General features: G+C 37.9%; 1 protein-coding gene across 3 annotated transcripts in view; it reads right to left on the bottom strand.

The window, feature by feature from the left end:
- PCGF5 (polycomb group ring finger 5) overlaps positions 1-18,375 on the bottom strand; it is a 61,785-nt gene extending 43,410 nt beyond the window's left edge. For 2 of the 3 annotated variants that reach the window (XM_075216425.1, XM_075216427.1), the window contains exon 1: positions 18,268-18,375. The gene's annotated coding sequence lies outside the window, so the exon portion shown is untranslated. The remainder of the gene's footprint in view (positions 1-18,267) is intronic. The other variant, XM_075216426.1, reaches the window with a different exon arrangement.
- Positions 18,376-18,716: the final 341 nt, after the last annotated feature.

The following is an 18,716-nucleotide window of genomic DNA, read 5'->3' as shown; positions in this document are numbered from 1 at the left end:
TGCTTCGTCAGATTTGTCCGTTATAGCTAGCAACACTAAAATGCATGCTAGTATGTTATATCAGATAGTTGTCTTTTTATTTGATTAAATGTTTTGTATTAACTTATTACTGAGATTGAGTGCAATGTGCGCTTTTTTGAAGGTTAGTGGACTGCACCATGTGGCCCCCTGAAGTGTGTCAGGTTGTACATTACATGGTTATTATGTACAAAAGTTTTCAGGTGCACAGATACACCATTCACTCAGACGCACAGCGCAACATCTCCCATATAACCTATTTAAGTCAATCCAATTATTTTGTTAAGTGCCAAGACAACCGGTTTCCTGAGCACAACCAGTTTCTGAATTTACCTAGTATTGACACTTTCCATCATCACCAACTCTCAGGACTTGTGACAAGGACGCTGCAGGGACATCTAGTGAACATCAGCTTTTTACTTATTGGTGGTCCAGGGGATTTACAAACTCTGTCAGAGGTTTTTTCCATTACACAGCTCCAATGTTTCTGGACAAACAAGTTTATATATGGCTTATTCAAATGATACAGGATTAAACAATGATTACTAATCAACAAAAGGAAACTAATGTTGCATGCATATAAATGTCCACCTGCCAAATGCTTAAGAACCAGTTGTCATCTTCAGTTATTTGCAAGTTCTATATACATTCAAATTCAGTTCTTGAAGTTCCATAAACAAATCTGGTAAATACATACCTGGAAATAATGTGTTGTCCAGATACACAAATAATTAGATTTGTTGCAATGTTTATATACACATTCTGCTGGAAATTTTCTAATTTAATTTTTATTGGACAATATAACTAACAGAATTATATTCCTGGTATGTGGAAACAAATACACAGTTCTGTTTTATAAACCAGAGATGCTTTGTAGGTCACACATTTCAGATAATTATTGGCAGAGATAAATGTTATATTATGAGATCTCACCAATCTGTAAAATCCTTCATAGTGAATGTTCCATTCACCCGTCACATTAGCACCTACACTTCTGACATGCATGCCTTGCCAAACCTTCATTGGTTAACAGGGTTAGTGTCTTCTAAGTTACATTTCCATAAACAAATCCAAGTATTTCGGACCCCTTGTATGTTTCCTTCTAGAGAAAACACTGAAAGGGCAGAAAGGTCTATAGAAAAACCTGATACCAGGACAGATAGTACACAGAAGAGGTAGATGCTTTGGGTGCTGGAAATTGTAGGTGCAGATCCAGCATTTAAAACACAGTAGAGCTGCATATTCCCTGCTCTCAAAAATAATTCCTGGTTGTCAGGAAATACAGAATGATTAAGTGTCAGGAACACTTTACTATACATCTACCACATGACAGTGTTATAGAGTGACAGGTATGCAGATGGACATCTTTCCCTTTAGTTTTAAAAAAACCAAAACAAACTTGGCTCATTATTAATGGAACTGCTGTTCTAGCTATTGCTGAAATGACTGTTCTTTATACACATATTACTTAATCTATGAGCCGATTATTACAAAGTGAATAGAATTGTTATTTGTGAATTATTTTCTTTAAAAAGTAAGACTCCCAGGGCCATATTCAATTAGCTTGGCAGTCCGAGATTACGTGGTGGAACGGCTGGCGACAGTAATACGCTCAGCAAGCCAGCTGATCATGTGGAGGTTTGGGGACAGCACGCATCCTCAGAAAGCAGTTGCTTATAAGTTTGATAGTGGCTGCATCTTTAAGGGGAACCGGTCATCAGGTTCTATGATGTTTTTTGGCTTTACTACAGTTTTAATTTTCAATGCACCATGCAGTCGTCTGGGCAAGCAGGAAAACTGAGGGGTTATAGAGCAAACCAGCCTGGGAGCGAACAAAGAGCAGTCTGAAATAACAAAGTGGAAGGAGAAATGGGCTGTCAGAGTAAAGAGCTGGCTCACTGGCTAGATTAATGGGGGGTGGAAGGGGCACAATTTTTTTCCCAATAGTACACAAGGCACTGAATAAAGCAAAGAAAAATTCCTAGGACCTGAAATACTTGATTATATTTTATCTCTCTTCCTAGACATGCAGAGGGGAAGTATGAGACCAAGAGGTAGGCACAATGATGTAATTCACGACATCTGGTGGGGGTGGGCGTTGCTTAATGACACAATTTACATCATCTAAGCACATCCAGTCTACCATGCAGACAGGTAGCGTAATTCTGGGAGAACTGCTTGCTCTCCTGGGAGATGTCATTCTAATCCAGGAGTCTCCCAGACATTCCAGGAGAGTAGACGTGTATGACGTGGTGACTGGTCCGCTTTATAATAAATTATTGTGAGTAATATCATAGTTTTGGAAGATTGTGCTTTTTATTCTAATTAAATGGAAATGGATATGTATTTTCTTTGGCAACTTAAATTTTCAGTTTAGCTACTTAACTGCATCTCTATAAATCTATGCAATCGCAAATTACAGCCAGCCTCTCAGCATTATACAAATGATTGCCTACTGCAGTTTAATATTTTTCCATTTTCTTTCAACAGCCTAATCACAGTACCATGTAATCATGTTGGAGCTGTAACCCCCAATTCCAAAGCAATTAGTTTTTAAGAAAGGGCAGTTCTACTATATGGTTTTCTGTTAACCTTACAAATTATATAACACTAAACAACACAGCCCAGTAATATTACCTATGCCTTCACCTAGATGAAAGGATGTTTAAGAACAAGATATTGTGCTAGGAGTAATGGGAAACATATTATCGGTAATACCTCCGGTTCGTCTAGGAGGTGCAGGTGAAACATATTGAGTATTCCTACAGTGTCTCCATCCAGAAACATGTAAGTTTCAGACATTAATAAGATGTCCATGAACAGTGGTAGCAACACTTTTATGCCAAGGTCAACTTATTTTTCTTATTAGCAAATAGAGAAATATATATTTATCCAATACAGTTGTCACCATTATAGCTTTTTCGACAAGTTGTCAGTATAACAAAACGGGTACTGTATGGTACCGAGACTGATGCAAATGTATGGCACCAATTATCCAGAAAGCTGGAGACATTTCAGGTAAGGATTTTCTTCTTTAACTTGGAGCACCATGAATTCAATATACTACATTACCCATCTTTCCCCATCTCACTGAATAGTGCTCCTCACAGTGACTGTAAGAGGCATAATCAATTTTTAACAGAAATACGGTACCGCAACATCGCAATTTCCCTTTGCAACCCTATGGGCGGGTGAAGGGAAATCCGCAATTTTGCGGTAGTGCGGAGTGCCTTCGCGCCTGTTCAGGAGCACTCCATGCACAGTTGAACATGCCTCTAGGATGGAAATCTTGGTGATTATTTCTGTGTGTATAACATGGTTATTGAACTGCAGCAATTATGTGCCTTTTGTCTGATTTCCTGAGCTTTAAGTATAGTGGGTTTCTAGATAAAAATGTAAACATTACTTGATGTGAACAGTAGGAGTTGTAATTCTTTTAATAATAATTCAATTTGCATTTTAGCTATATTTTGCATACAGGACCTTAAACATCCTCTATTATACGGACTAAAATAAAAGCATATGTTCCACACTTCGTTACACAGAATGGCAAATTTAACTTTGTCCTTAAACCATAAACATATTGAACAAGATTAAGTCTTAATGCTTTGCAACGGATATTAGAAAAATACAATTTTAGATTATTTTGGTTGTAACTATGCGGCTTTTTATTTAGCATTTTATTTAAAATCGATGTTATAGCTGGTTGTTACCAGTTGATTAAAAAGTTTAGGAACATAAGCAACAAGACTAAACACAAAATAAAACAAACCTTGGTCTATGGGTATTCTTAGGTATGCGGAGACCACAGGTGCGACTTGGAGGGTGATTGATTTCTAACAAAGAAATACAAGTTGAGAAATAACTCAAATTGTCCATTCCAGGGGGTACACATACAGGCATTATAAGCCTGTGGTGCAAAGCTTGTACTGACCTAAAAAGGACAACTGTGCTAAAACATCCTATGGATGGCTTTAAACACTTAAAACCAATATTTATTATTGAAACCGCCTGTCTAAAAATAATCATTTCTGCTCCCTCCATTGTGCAGGCCTTCACAGCAGAGCACTGCTGTTGACACTTTCCAGTCACTACCAGGGAATCCATCCTCTGGAGGAAAAGCCAAGCAAAGCTGATTCTTTGTACTGGATTCTCCAGATGAGCTACTGCACTAACTGCTTAAAACTTTCAAGCATCAAGGTATTACAACGCTGCTGGATCATATCAGAAGAGTGCTGCAGAGTCACTAATTTGCTCTCCCTGACTCCTTGTGGTTGAGAAAATGATAAACTGGGCAGGAAGTATATTCAGTCCACTGTGCAAGTACTCTCTTACATTGATAAACATAACTTAGAATTGGTCTAAAAATGCTAGTTGAACGAATGCATAAAAATATGGCTGCAAAACTGTGGTTTTACGTTTGTATTTTTGAGTTGCATGTATCTTAAGATACATGCAAAGATGAGCCGAAAAATTTCACCATGCCTATGGGATGTGCAAAGATATGCATCCTAAAAATGTTGACTTGCATGTCCATTCCCATACTGTACTCAACTTACACATGAATGCCCTTGAGATGCCTCTCCAAGCGCAAGAAGCCCTCAAATCTAAAATATGTCAACTGTAATTACGGACATATTTTCGTAGGTGTGGTACCCCGATTATGGTGTATGGGCACAGAGTTATAAATAAGGTGCATGTTATCTCAGGGTGGCATGAGCAGACAGGCTTATGTTCCGGGCTCTCTTTTTTCCTGTTTCCTGTTGCCTCACCAGATCCTTAGGAACACCCGCTACAGCAAAGAGGTAAGGATTCCCCAAGCAGTATCAAGTGAATGCCAAAATGAAGAGCAAATGGGCTTAATAAATGCTAATTTATTAGACAGTCCCTGGACAGTAAGACTTGTATGGGCTATCAATATGGTGATGAACTTTGTCCCTTTCATAAACGGTAACAGTGACCAACAATTAACATACATTTGCAGAAATAACAAGCTAAAATGTATATATTACACAAGGTAATGTTATATCTATTTTTGAGCTTATCAGTGATGACAGTTCCTTAACAAACAAATATCTAGCCAATCAATTGATAACAAAACATTTAGCTATTAGTCCCCCTTCTCCCTTTTATACACTCAAAATATGAAAAACTTCCTGACAATCCTCTGCAGTTAATGTATATAAATAACTTTCAATCTCACATCCAATCTGCGTAGTACCCATATCTTAGACCTCACTAATGTCTTAAAAATATTAAAACGAAAACACAATATACGTACTTTAGATTTTACCACACAGATGGGAATAAAATGATGTACATACAAATATAAAGATAATTGTGAATGATCCAAACATCATCTATGTTCCCCCAATGATAGTTCCATCCTCCTAGGATAGGCAAGACAAAATCTCCCTAGAAGAAAACTCAGCGGGCACATGAACACCTTCTTGGTTTTTACTTTGCATTTATTATCAGAATGACAAAGTAATTGATAAAGTTGCACACACTTTCTTGCGACCCTAATTCTAAAGTAACAGAGACTAGGGGGTAAATGTATCAAGCTGAGAGTTTTTTGTGGAAAAACCAATCAGATTCTAGCTGTCATTTATTTAGTACATTCTACAAAATGACAGCTAGAATCTGATTGGTTTGCTATAGGCAACATCTCCACTTTTCAAACTCGCGGGAAAGCTCTCAGCTTGATAAATTTACCCCAGCTCCCTACACACAGACCACTGTCTGGCATCAGTCACACATGAGCAATGAAAAAGCAGGTTTAAATAGTTAACACTCCTCCCACAGGCCTAGCTTGATAGGCCGGTCACTTCCCACCTTGCCTTTAAAAAGGGGAAAAGCGGTTCTCATGAGATGCTCTGCTTGATTGCTATCACTGCAGACACACCCTGTCAGCTTGCTGTTAGGTCTGGAAAAAGATCCTTCTAAACCTCTACACAATATGTGAGCTAAATCACACTCTTTACTATTATATTGTCACACACATGTCCTCCACCACTTTAACCTAGGTGCACTACTGTACAAATGTGTAACTCAGTCTGCAGAGCAAGACTGAAAACAGTCAGCTAATTACCTAACTCCTAAGCCTGTGGCAAACCACTCCCTTTGTCACAATATGTGTAATAAAACAGTTTATAGTATGTTTATGGTATGTGCTGGAAAGCAGCCGTTATTTCCAAGTCACCAGGATCTTCTATTCCAAAGAAGCAGTGAGTCAAAGGAGCAGTGAGTCAAAGGAAAAAAAAAAAAAGAGACACGGGACTTCACATTTATATGCATACTCTGTGCTCACTTTGTCCGTGTTTCTGGTAGGTGGATCGTCCACCTACTATTTTCATATGTGACCTGGTCTTTCAAGACTTGTTTATTTGTATTTATTCAATGGGAGTATAATCATTTATATTAAAATATTAAAAGTAATAAAAGGGTGGCATGCAAGATTTGCTTTTTTATCTCTTCTACCATATGTACTGCAATTGGAGTGGAGTCTTGAGGGGAGAGTCCTATCGTATATAAAAATCATGGGTCTGTCTGTCTGGATATGCATTCGGACACCCCTGCACTGATTGGGATGAAACCAACGTGAGGTCGAACAGTTGGATCCTGGCCAGGTTTTAGGGGGGGGGGGGGGTTGAGGTCCCGATCAGACCTCCAGTTTGTGTGCGCTGGGCAGAACTTTGATCCGGGGAGCCTGTTCTGGGCCTTCCACTGGATGGATTTAGATGACATTTAATATAAAAACAAAAACGACACTGGGCAGCCATCTCATAGGTGCGTTGGAAGAGCCGTTAATTATTTTTAAAAACATTGACAGTCACATCCAGCTCATAGATAACTTAAATAACTTGAAGATTGAAACACAGCCAATGCCGGGTACTTCAGCCAGTTGAGAATAATTGAGGGAGATTTCAAGGCTTTTTATTCAAGTAAGCATAACATCAAAGGGGTGTGTTCCCCTCCTCACATGGTGTACTTTCTTATCCAGAACTATTTGTTCACATACCATAAACCGTTTTTATTAAACATGGTCCTAATAGTTGTATGATTTTTAGATTGTGTTAAAAGTTAATACATTAAATGGCTTTCCCTTTTCGTGTTTACTACTTTCATCATATACCGAGTTTTCATACAGAAAGATTTTGTCTCTGTTATCTTTGGAAGAAGAAAGTATAATTGGGGTAACAGAGGATGTTTTGGATTATCCACCATTCTCTTTATAATTGTATTTATATCATTATATTCCCATCAGTTTGCTAAGTGCCAAAGTACATATATTGTGTTCTCATAATATAAATCCTGGCACCATTATATATAAATATCTGCTGATCATGTAAACATCCAGTTTTTATAAAACACTTGTACTGCATAATATGAACAGGACATAAGTGGAAACATTAAAACCTTGTAACAGTTTTTGCATACTGCATTATACATAACCAAACTAAGTAACATTTAATTACAATGAAATAATGAAACATGTGTATATAACTTTGAGGTAACATTTCAGCATTTGCCAAGTATGTGAAGCTAAGTAATTAATACGTTGGTGCACTTTACACGGCTCCATTCAGAATAAATGTTTGAACTTCGATGAGAAATGGAAAATATTGTGAGACAAATGTAATTTTTACAACTTGGGTTGTTTTCTTGCCTGGATAGAGAAATTGTTACAGAGGGTTAACAGAGTTTAAGACCAGGAAAATATATCTGCCCGCAGATTTATACTCCTAGCTGAAGGATAGTAAATTCAGTCTAAGATAATCCACCTGTCTCCAAGAGGCTTGGGTGCATATAAAAGGTTCCATTATTTTGGATATCTCCTCTTGCCAATTTTGATGCATCTCACATAAGTAAAATCAGATGTGTTCAGTCTATGGGATAATAGAATTGACACTTTTAGGCTTTTCCGTTATCCTAATAGCCCACTTTCAGGTTAGACATATTAGGCTAACCATAACCATAAAACATGAGGCTGTGTGTGATGCAAAGAGAGAAAGTCTGATGTTTGCCAGTTCATAACTGGTGCAAAATTAAGTGTTTCTGCGGAATGGAAATGACTGGGCTTTATGGAAAGCCCCTAACAATGCTCTCCACACTTTTATTTCATTTTAATAATCTGTCTGCAAAACAAAAAGTCAAATTTTTGCATTGGCCTGCAAAACTAGGTGCACATGTGCCTAGTTTTCATTTGCAAGAATTACCCTTACTCCACCTACGCAACCAATGAAAACTTCTCTCTAACTGCCGTCATGGTACAATACATTTTACATATTACATTTTTTTTAATCTAAGCCACATGCATAGAGGGGCTGGAAATTAAGGGTTTTCAATATTGATAAAATCGCATAAATGTCAGCAGTCCCACATTTTCAGGGGATAACTTACTAATCTTTTTGGTTACAATTTTACATTTGGTGTTCAGTGAATACAGTAAACTATGGGTAGGAAAGTGTTTCAATGACAAAATCTGACCACTGTATGCTTCTCAAGCCAATATAAGATTGGATCACAAACAGGTGGATGCACTATAGGGCAATAGAGGCATGTTACTACCATTTTATGTACATACGATTCAGAATTCTGCATTAAAAACATATTTTCTTTTACCCTAGGAGGGAGTTATGGCGAACGTTCTCTAAATTTCATTATTAGATTCATTACTACTGACATGGTTAAAACACAGATGTATTTTTCTTCAGAATATGGTACACTATGACTGTGACTTGATGAATTTATTAAAGCTTTTCTTGGCAATGTGCAAGCATTGATTTGCATGGTTTTAATAATTGCACCATTTTATTTGCGGAGCTATTAAATATAATTTTTATTATTAACGTGTATCAAGGATTAAAGGTAGATGAAAACACAAGAGAAAACAAACATACTGTGATACTGACACCTGGCTGATGAAAGACACAAACAACTTTCCGTTTGGAGAAATTGTATTTTTCCTTGCTCATGTCACAAAATAGCACAGCAGACATTTGCCAGAGTGATACCAGGCGGCCCTCACTCTAGCTAGACACAGTTCAGCTGCCTAGTCGCCAGCCAACTAGCTGGCATTGGTCGCCTCGCCCAAAAGAAGAAAGTGTTTAAGGCTAGGTACACACTGGAGGTTTTTCAGCTGATTATCGGGCTAAACACCCGATAAACAACAGCTCGGCCACATATCGTGTTGGTGTGCATACTCACACGATGAACGACAATTGTTTCAAAGTGCTGAATGCTGTTTCATTCGGTTGGTTGTATTGTTTAATAATCTCGTTCCAATCATGTAGTGCGTATACACTCACGATCTCCATAGAGTTTACAGAGTAATGATCTTTCAGCCAATGCCAGCAATGAACATGTCCTGGTGACTTAAATTTAGAGAGTGCTGTAGATGGAATAGTTTGTTTGTTCTGAGACTGAATATTTAGTTTCAGAGTCAAAGAAGCGAACGAAATTTGTAAGGACATGTGGATGGCTATAACAAGGCGGTTTTAATCAGTGTGACAGGAATGAGTGACTATTGTGCTGTCATTCTCTAAAAGACTAGAGGACCAGATGAAGAACACAAATCTGAAGGTAAATCGTGAATAGTGTGTATGCATGAATCGTCTGGCCGATCAGAGCTTAAGTCGCAGGTATAATCGTTGTAGATAACAAACAAGTCCATCGGAAAATTCAGTGTGTACCTAGCCTTATCCTCCACCCAAGCACTATAAACCAATCACAGAAAACAACAAACAAATTATACCTATGTGATGAACCTGTGTGTTTGTGCACTGCAAGAATAACTTGGAGGGAATTTAACCTTTTCTGCAGCCTGTACCCGCAGACTCCTTGGGTTTTTATCCATCCCTCTGTAGGAGAGGTGTGGCAAATAACTTTCTGTCACAAAACATAAAAAGTTAAGTATACAATAAAATTAAAACCTACACAAGTTAAAAAATTATATGGAAATACAGTATACATAAATATGCTCCTATGAATTATAGTGACATAATAGTGCACAATAAGATCTATTAGAACAACGGAACCAAAGACACACATGGAAACAAAAGTTTAGCATGTCAAAAGAAGTAGTGTCCTCCCCAGCACCTATTTACTGGATGCTCCACCCAGCTGTTTGTACTTGCCACCCGGCTCTTGGGAGTCCAACAGAGTCCTATTATACTATAACAAACCATTGTTTCTCCTGTTTCAACAGGTCCTACGTGAGCACTACAGCCATCAGTATGTATTAGACCACTGATCACCTGTCCTGGCAGGTGTGGCCAATATCCTCAAACATTGTTCAATAGCATTGCAAAGCATTACACTGCCCCCACCCAGCTACTCCTTAATGCCACCCTGCTGGCATCATTTTCTGGGCAGAACACTGGGGAGGGAGGACAGAGATAGACGGAGGATAAGGGGAACTCCAGCATCTAAGAATCAAGCAAATAGCTAAGTTTACAAGATGTCTACAAAACAAATGATTGTACATTGAAATAGATATTTGATCTCCCTGCTGCATTTTAATGAGGGGCCTTATTACTGTCCAATTCCACCAAACGCAAAATGATGTACCTCTTTTTTTGTGATATCTCCAGCATATTTTCGATAGGGATTTGTACAAAAAGAAAGGAAACAGATACTAGCATGATAGTAATTTGTAACTGGTTTAAAAAGCTTTTACATTTTGTGAAGAAAGAAAATCATTTACCATCATTCTTTTCTTATGTGCCGCCCAGGTCCTCTTCCCTGCAACCTGAAAAAGCTTGAGGCAATTTATAAAATGTCCACCTACACAAGCATATATACTTTAGAACCATCAGCCAAGATGGGGATTCCATGAAGGATAAAGACTTAGGGCTAGATTTACTAAGCTGCGGATTTGAAAAAGTGGGGATGTTGCCTATAGCAACCAATCAGATTCTAGCTGTCATTTTGTAGAAGGCACTAAATAAATGAAAGATAGAATCTGATTGGTTGCTATAGGCAACATCCCCACTTTTTCAAACCCGCAGCTTAGTAAATCTAGCCCTTAGACATGTTAAAAATAAAATTCTGTGTGTGGGTTATAATTGGGGATTAAGTTCAATGTTATGGGCTTTTTTGTTGTTTAGAAAATTAAAAAAAAAAAATGCAATAAAAGTTAATCTGATTTAAAAAAAAAAAAAAAAATTCTGGGTATGAATGAATGGGCTGACATATTTGCTAAACTGCCACAGTCATGTAAGTGAAATATCTAACTGGTCTATAACTCCTACAAGAAATAGATGTTTCCCATTGAACAATAAATTATGGATTTGAAAATTATCCTGTGACCTCCATCTAAAAAAATATCCCTTGCCCTGTCCTAGGGACATAGCAGGACTGAAAAGAAGTGGGAGAAGAGGCAAACTTTTGGATGATAGCCAATCTTTCTTTAGCATCTTACGCCAAGTCTAAGGTAGTTGCTATGGTTGGGTGAAATTATATAGCAAATTTAGATAAACCTGTTCAGTGCAATAGGCAGTATTTTGCTTACCTATTCAATCTGTATTAATCACTCTGTGGAAATATAATACAACCAGTCTAACATTATGATAATATAAGCAATCTTATAGTACAAGTATGTCAGGTGATTTCAGTATCCCCTGCATTAAATACATTACTCTTAGTAAATGCTATCTTAACCTTGGTTTCTCACCAAGCTAAAGTCAGTTATAGCTTTCTGCCATAACAAAGACAGACAAGAACCCGTAGGGAAACAGATTGCAAAAAGAAAAATATGCCAATAAATTGTTAATGTATATTCTAACCATCAATATTGAGGAAACCTCCAATTTGCTAGATCCTTCTAGAATTTGGGCGGAACTAGAGCATAAAGTAGCATTTTGTCCCGTTTCGGTATTACTGTAATAAGAGAAAGTAAACTTTGCTTAGGAAATAGAATATCTTAAGTTATAGAGTTAACTATACCTAAAAAAGCTTAGGATGACACCTCTCTGAATAATTTGTAGTACCCCATCATGCAGCTGTAAGGGCTCTTACCAGCAGGTGTTGGTTTATGTGACAACTACCACTCCCCTGTGGAGAAAGGTGTGTCAAAACAAGTCAAAATCAATTACTTACGACAATAATTATACTTTAGCATAATTAAAGGCAATTTAGTCATATTTGATGTGTGTTTGGACTACTGGAGCAATTCACAGAGTAAATGTCATAGCAAACATCCTACTACACCTGTTACATTGCACATGTCTTTCAGAACATGTGTCAAACGCGATTTTAGTATCACAATCTAAAAGAATTTTCTGCTTCCAAGTCTGTCAGTTACATAGAGTCTTGGAATGGAGGTGTATTTTTATGATGTGCATCTAAGTTTGTGAATGGAGCTGACTATCTCTTTTAACAAGGCCTCTCTCCTGAAGTATTACCAAAACGTAACCCAGCCTTATGTAAACCGGATGAGTAGAGTGAATCAGAGGCAAGATTTCACACGTATAGTTTTGCTACAGAAAGGTACTAGCGAGGTTCCAGTAATACCATCTTGAGTTCTACTTTTCCTGTGCCATTAGACTTTTGTTTTTAAATTCACATTCCACAGAATGAATACAACTTGGGTGACATGTATGATATAATCAATTCATTCTATGGGGGAAATTCATTTCCCCCTGACGTTGAAATTACCGCACTAACTATAATAGTGCGCAGGCCATGTTACTTATGAGAGTAACGCGGCCAATTGAATTCTCCCCTATGACTGGCTACTCCAACGGCCAAAATCAACTCACAAAACACATGAAATTTTGCAGCCAAAAACAAGGTGAATATTTTTCTCATCTCTACTGAGGAAAATGGGAAAAGAAGGTATAATCCCCATCTTTAGTGTACTGCCCTATAACTGTCAATGAGATGTAAATCATGCAGCAAACGCTTCAGATGTACCAGACTAGTCTTAGGTACCATAGACCTGCTACAGGAAGCGTCAAGAGGACATTCCATGGAGATATTCAAATCCCCACCAGCATGATACTGTCCTAAAAAGTATCCTACTCATGCAGTGGATGTAAAAAAGTAAATTGACCTTATTTGGTAAATAGAATCAGTTGTTAACAAGTAATTTGATATGTCCATAAACAAACATGTATCTGAACTTTCTGCACATGGAAGTGAACCTGTGCTGCAACGAGGATTGTCACTCCTCATTTTACCATGAAGGTAGCCACAATGTATAATCCTTGGAAAACATCATCTCTAAACGGGTCTTCTGAATACAAGCAATGTCCTCTTTATCCATAGGTTATAACTGAAGTTACAAAGCTCTTCTTGAAAGAGGTAAACTGCAGACAGTCAGAGGAGATATGCATGGCAGATCATGGAACTAATACAGCCCTATAAGTCCAAACAGACTCAAGATTGGGATGTGACATAGGCAAGTCACATTTAAGGCACATTAGTTAAAAATACTGGCATTTCAGATAAACCAATACAGCAGCAATTATGGGGGAACATGTGGAATATTCCAACTGAGCAACAAGTGGGGAAAATTCAATTCCCCCGATGTTGAAATTACCGTACTAACTGTAATAGTTTAATATAATAAAAACATGGCTACAAATGAAACACTAAGATAGATATAAGTGCTATATGAATTTAGCCAACAGCCTTTACTATTATTGAATCATAAAATATGTAAATGATGTTTAATATTTTTAAAAAGATGAGTAAGAAATGTTCCTCAACCACAAGTGCTTGTGTTATATTTTTATTTCATTAAACAAAAAATTAACACAATACTATGAAATATGCAGTAGATTAGTTTTTACATTAATTGGAAAAAAACACCTAATAGCTGACCATTTCTTTCTTTAAATAAGTGGATTGGTTTTGTCCAACACACTGTTCAGGATGGGGCACAATATTTATAGGAGCCCAAGCACCACGCAGTGAAGATGGGTCCATACAACGGTTACTGAGAGAGCTGGGACTTGATTTCACTGCCGAATCTAATTCTTGTAAATCACTTGGCGCAGAGTCCAAGGGCAAGATTTACTAAGCTGCGGGTTTGAAAAAGTGGGGATGTTGCCTATAGCAACCAATCAGATTCTAGCTTTCATTTATTTAGTACCGTTTACAAAATGACAGCTAGAATCTGATTGGTTGCTATAGGCAACATCCCCACTTTTTCAAACCCGCAGCTTAGTAAATCTAGCCCCAAGTGTTTTATGTTGCTATGCAAGTCACTGCACCACCTGGAAGGGGCAAGATGTTCATGACTCCTTATCATCTGTGTCTTTCATACGGTTGGCTTTTCTGGTTTCAGTCATTCAGCTCCAAGGTCAGCAGACCAAATCGCTGGGACGAGGTAGTCAGTATTTCATCCTGGGTACGATAATTAGCTTGAGACAAAACAGTAGCAACATCCGCAGGAGAATGCAGGATTTAAGACCTGCCATTGAATATCACCAAGAAGAAGGGACAATCCCATATACATGCCATTTTGTTTTGATCTTAGTAAAGTTGTCTCTTTCGATTCTGCTGTTCTTGCAACTAACTATTAAACACAGTTCTTAGTGCCTGCTTAGATGTTTTTATCCTCCATACAAGATCGTTGAATTCCCTTTGATAGAAAGGGAGCTCAGATGTTGCATAAGATTTCATACTATGCACTTCTCATCCTCTAACACAATCAGCTCTCATTCTGGGGTAAATGCCATCTTGGGGGTTTGAGAACTTCCATCCCTTGTAGAAAGAAAAAGGAAAGGTCTGCAGCATTCTTGCCAACTTTACTTAAGTTGCATGTGTGTCACTGTGTCATGGGGATGGAGTCAAAATGACATGATTCACTGCAAATCACAAGAAAAAGCAGTGCAGACATGACTGTACAGTAGTCTAGTATACTAATAGTCAAGGAGAGTATCCACAAACTTTTTCTTACAGGCCAGGAGAAATGAGAATCCAAATAGCTGTAACTTTCATGATGCCAGTGACAAGCGGCACGGTCAGATTGTGCAGTGACCTTTAATTATTTGTCTAATTTGGACAAATGTGGGCCAAATCCTGAAATACTTTAAGAACAGCAAAACATTAAAGTTTCCAAGTCAGCTAAATCAATTTACCCATTTCTAATATTTACATCTCTATCCATCTATCAAAGGTGCCAGGACTTCATATACATTTCTCAGTTACCTGCTACAGGTGTCGGAGCTCAGTGTACCTAATGGAGTCAAGGGAATAGGGATCACTGATCCCATCAGACAATCACACATACACTTACACAATAAAATATGGACTTGCAAATAAATTCAGCAATTCTTGATAGTCCTTATTAACTGGAGATTGATACTCGTGCTTCTGAGGCAGGGAAGCCAAAAGAAGGTAGCTCCAGGTAGGGATTAAAGTACAGAAGACTGGACAACTCTTGAGCTAAGACATTTGCACACATGGAAAACTGTTTTTAAAATTTGATTTTACACTTGCATAATAAATTTTTACATAGTATATAGTGTACTCTCTCAAAGATGACAGGATCACTAACTATAGGTGAATTCAAGGATAGGGTCAACAGCGGATAAATAATGTAAATATGTAAATGCTTTATTTGAAGAAACATTGTAATTTTCTTTTTATTCTCCACAGCTGTACACTGTTGCCGGCCTTAGTTCATGAAACAAACAAAATATTTACTTAGACGGCAACGGCAAGAGTGCCATCAAGAGTACAAGACTGTCTTATGGCTTCGATAGCAATAGGCAACTGTGTAGCATGCGCTAGGAAGTCACTATCACTGCTCATCCTCTACTCTTTCTAGAATTGCTGATGCCTTGAGCATACCTGTCCAAATCTCCAATCAGTAAACTGGCCCAAATTAGGAAATGCCCCTTATCCACCCAAATGCTTTTCTGTCAGCATTAAAAACATTCTCCTCTACCAGCCAAAGACCAGGGCAAAGCAAAAAGTGATGTGTGCTGGAAATCTTAAGAGTCCATTCACACGCTCCATCAGTCAGTAGTGTTCCTAAAAGGCAGAAGACCAGATGACACTGAATCATCTCTATGGTGTGCCATGAAAATCCATGAGTACAAGCAGATATACATACAAGAAAGTCAAGATTGTTTTTAGGCTTCCATCAATGATCATATGCACATTAATAATACATTTTCCCTATCTGCCTCTATCATTTTGCGTTTCAGCATGTAGAATCATTATAGTTAGGCTGAGGTGGACTAAAAAAGAAACTAAAAGCCACATATTGAAAAGAAATAAAAACAAGTCTTCTTAAAGTACTCATGAAACATTTTACTAACATGCCTCTCCCCCTAGCAAGATCCCCTGGATTTGCTACACACAGACATTTCCTTTGGGTTCCACCTATAACTCAAACTTAAAACGAGGGGAAGGGAGGTGAGCAGAAGGACCAATCACAACAAGAAAATCTCTTGGTTGCAGCTTGTGACTGGTCCTTCCACTCACACACTCTCCACCGCCATTTAACACTGGTGAACATATTTAATTTGTTAGTCGCCTGTAAAAATACGAGGGACAGGGGCATGTTAGTAAAATCTTTTATGTAGCTGGTAATGCATCTTTAATACAGAATATATTTACATATCTATGTGATAACACAGCATTGCTTTACAATGTGGGACAACTATGTACAATGGTAGGTTTATAGCACAAGGTAAAGACAAACATCTCAGGGTAATGAAAGGAAAAGAACTGGTGGTCAAAGATTAGAATGGACCTAGAAAAAAGCAATATAATTTAGTGAAAGATGAATGAGGACATGCTCAAAGCAATAAATTAATCTGTAAGTGGAAAATACATTTAATTTCAAACTATTTACTGGTCACTAATATGTAGGCTACACTAATATGTAGCCCCATAAGAGATGAAGTTTGTTAATTAAAACAGATTGTGCAGCTAATAAAGACAGCATCTGCCAGTTTTGGGAGGTAAAGAAAACACAATTACAAAAGTTACTTTCAGTCAGCTAGGCAAGTTCTTTAGTGAAGTTTTACAGGGTCAATATAACTTAAACAAAAGTTTATCAAATATAAAAAGGCATCTTATAACATTTACATACGTGTGCTCTTATATATGTAATATATTGTTATATGGGTTATTTTCAATTTTATACTTAGTGGCTCCATATTGTACTCTGACAGACTTACAGACAAGAAGTGCATTTTCTAAGCAAATCACTACCTTAAATATCTTTAGTTTTAACAATTGCCTGAACATTTCACATTACTTTTAAGTGTTTAATAATAGACTGACATACAGAAATTGGTACTGCAATACACCTGTCAACATCAGTCAAAGCAAATTACACTGTTTGAGTTGTAGTGATACCCATTCTACTAACCAATAATGATGTTGCATACAGCACACAATAAAGAAACAGCAGTAAGGGAGTTAAATACGTGCAATTTTAGTAGATGTTTAAGCATCACATATCTGACAATAGATTCTAATGAAGTTTGTTGCTATATGATTCATCGTTCCTGGCATTTACAACGTGGAAAAACCCCCTTTACATTTTACTCCTAAACTAGAGAACATGCAACGCTGACTGAGGAACCCTCCTCCCTCATTCATACCGTGGACCTCCCACGTACAACGTGTAGTGACATCAGCTCCACGCCTTCATTGCACAGGTGAAAATTAGCTGCCTCTCTCCACCCTATCAACACACGCCATTCTAACTTCCTCACGGATCCTTATGGTTTCCCCATTACGGACATCTTACGTAACATCACTCATGTTAATAAAACCCCATCACACACATACCAACTAGCCTATTATAACCTACCTCATACAGAACAAAAAACAACACCATGCATTGATTTGTGCAGCCTGCTAAGTCAGTGCAGGTTCTGTGAGCTGAACACATTAGGACCTGCGTCAGCACCTCAGAAGCAGACTTAGTGGCTCATTCCTCCTCCCACAGAAATAAATAGAATTGCAATGTAACATATACATCAAGCAGCAATCTCCTGCTGTATATATACAGGATATTAATCTACATAAAAGTTACACTCTCTTCCATGTACTTCCCCCTCCATTCTAATGTGCGCATCACTGAGGCAGCATCCAATGCTAGTGCCAGCCCAGCAGTTTGTTATGAAACATGAGCAGGACAAATAGGAACCAAGGGTGCCTGTTCATTCTCACAGACATAACATGAACTTGTCCTGTGCACTGAGATGCCAAGTAACCGTGCAGCAGAACTTTGTGAAGGAGCACAGGGATATAAACCATCTTGAAACTTACCAGAATCTTTAGAAAAGCCAGAAAGTGTGCAATGAACCATGGTGTTTCCTCATTAGACCCTGCAGCACACACTGAATTCACGCTGCTGGGCTGGAGCTGTGTGACTTCTTTGTGGGCGTGCACTGCATTAAAGATACAGTGGCTGTTTATCAGACTCCTGAGTGTAAATCATGTCTTGTGCATAATGAAGTTTTTACACTACAGTGTGACCTTCCTGGCGCTTCTGTTTCTAAATGTGGGTAAAGGTTTCAATGGGAAGCCATGATGTGGTGCATCAGCAAATGGTTTGAAACTTAATTTGGTTAAACACTGTACACATATATGAAAGCTATACCAAGCATACACTCCATATTTTCTGACCAATGCATTCAAAGTGGTAAACATTTGAATATAATTGCTATATTTAGCCCATTAATGGCATATGCCAGTGGTTCCCAAACTTTTGCAGT

The sequence above is a fragment of the Mixophyes fleayi genome, chromosome 6 (assembly GCF_038048845.1).
Source record: "Mixophyes fleayi isolate aMixFle1 chromosome 6, aMixFle1.hap1, whole genome shotgun sequence".
Lineage (NCBI taxonomy): Eukaryota > Metazoa > Chordata > Amphibia > Anura > Limnodynastidae > Mixophyes > Mixophyes fleayi.
The sequence above is the reverse complement of the archived record's forward strand: the minus strand, read 5'-3'. Positions and strand labels throughout refer to the sequence as shown.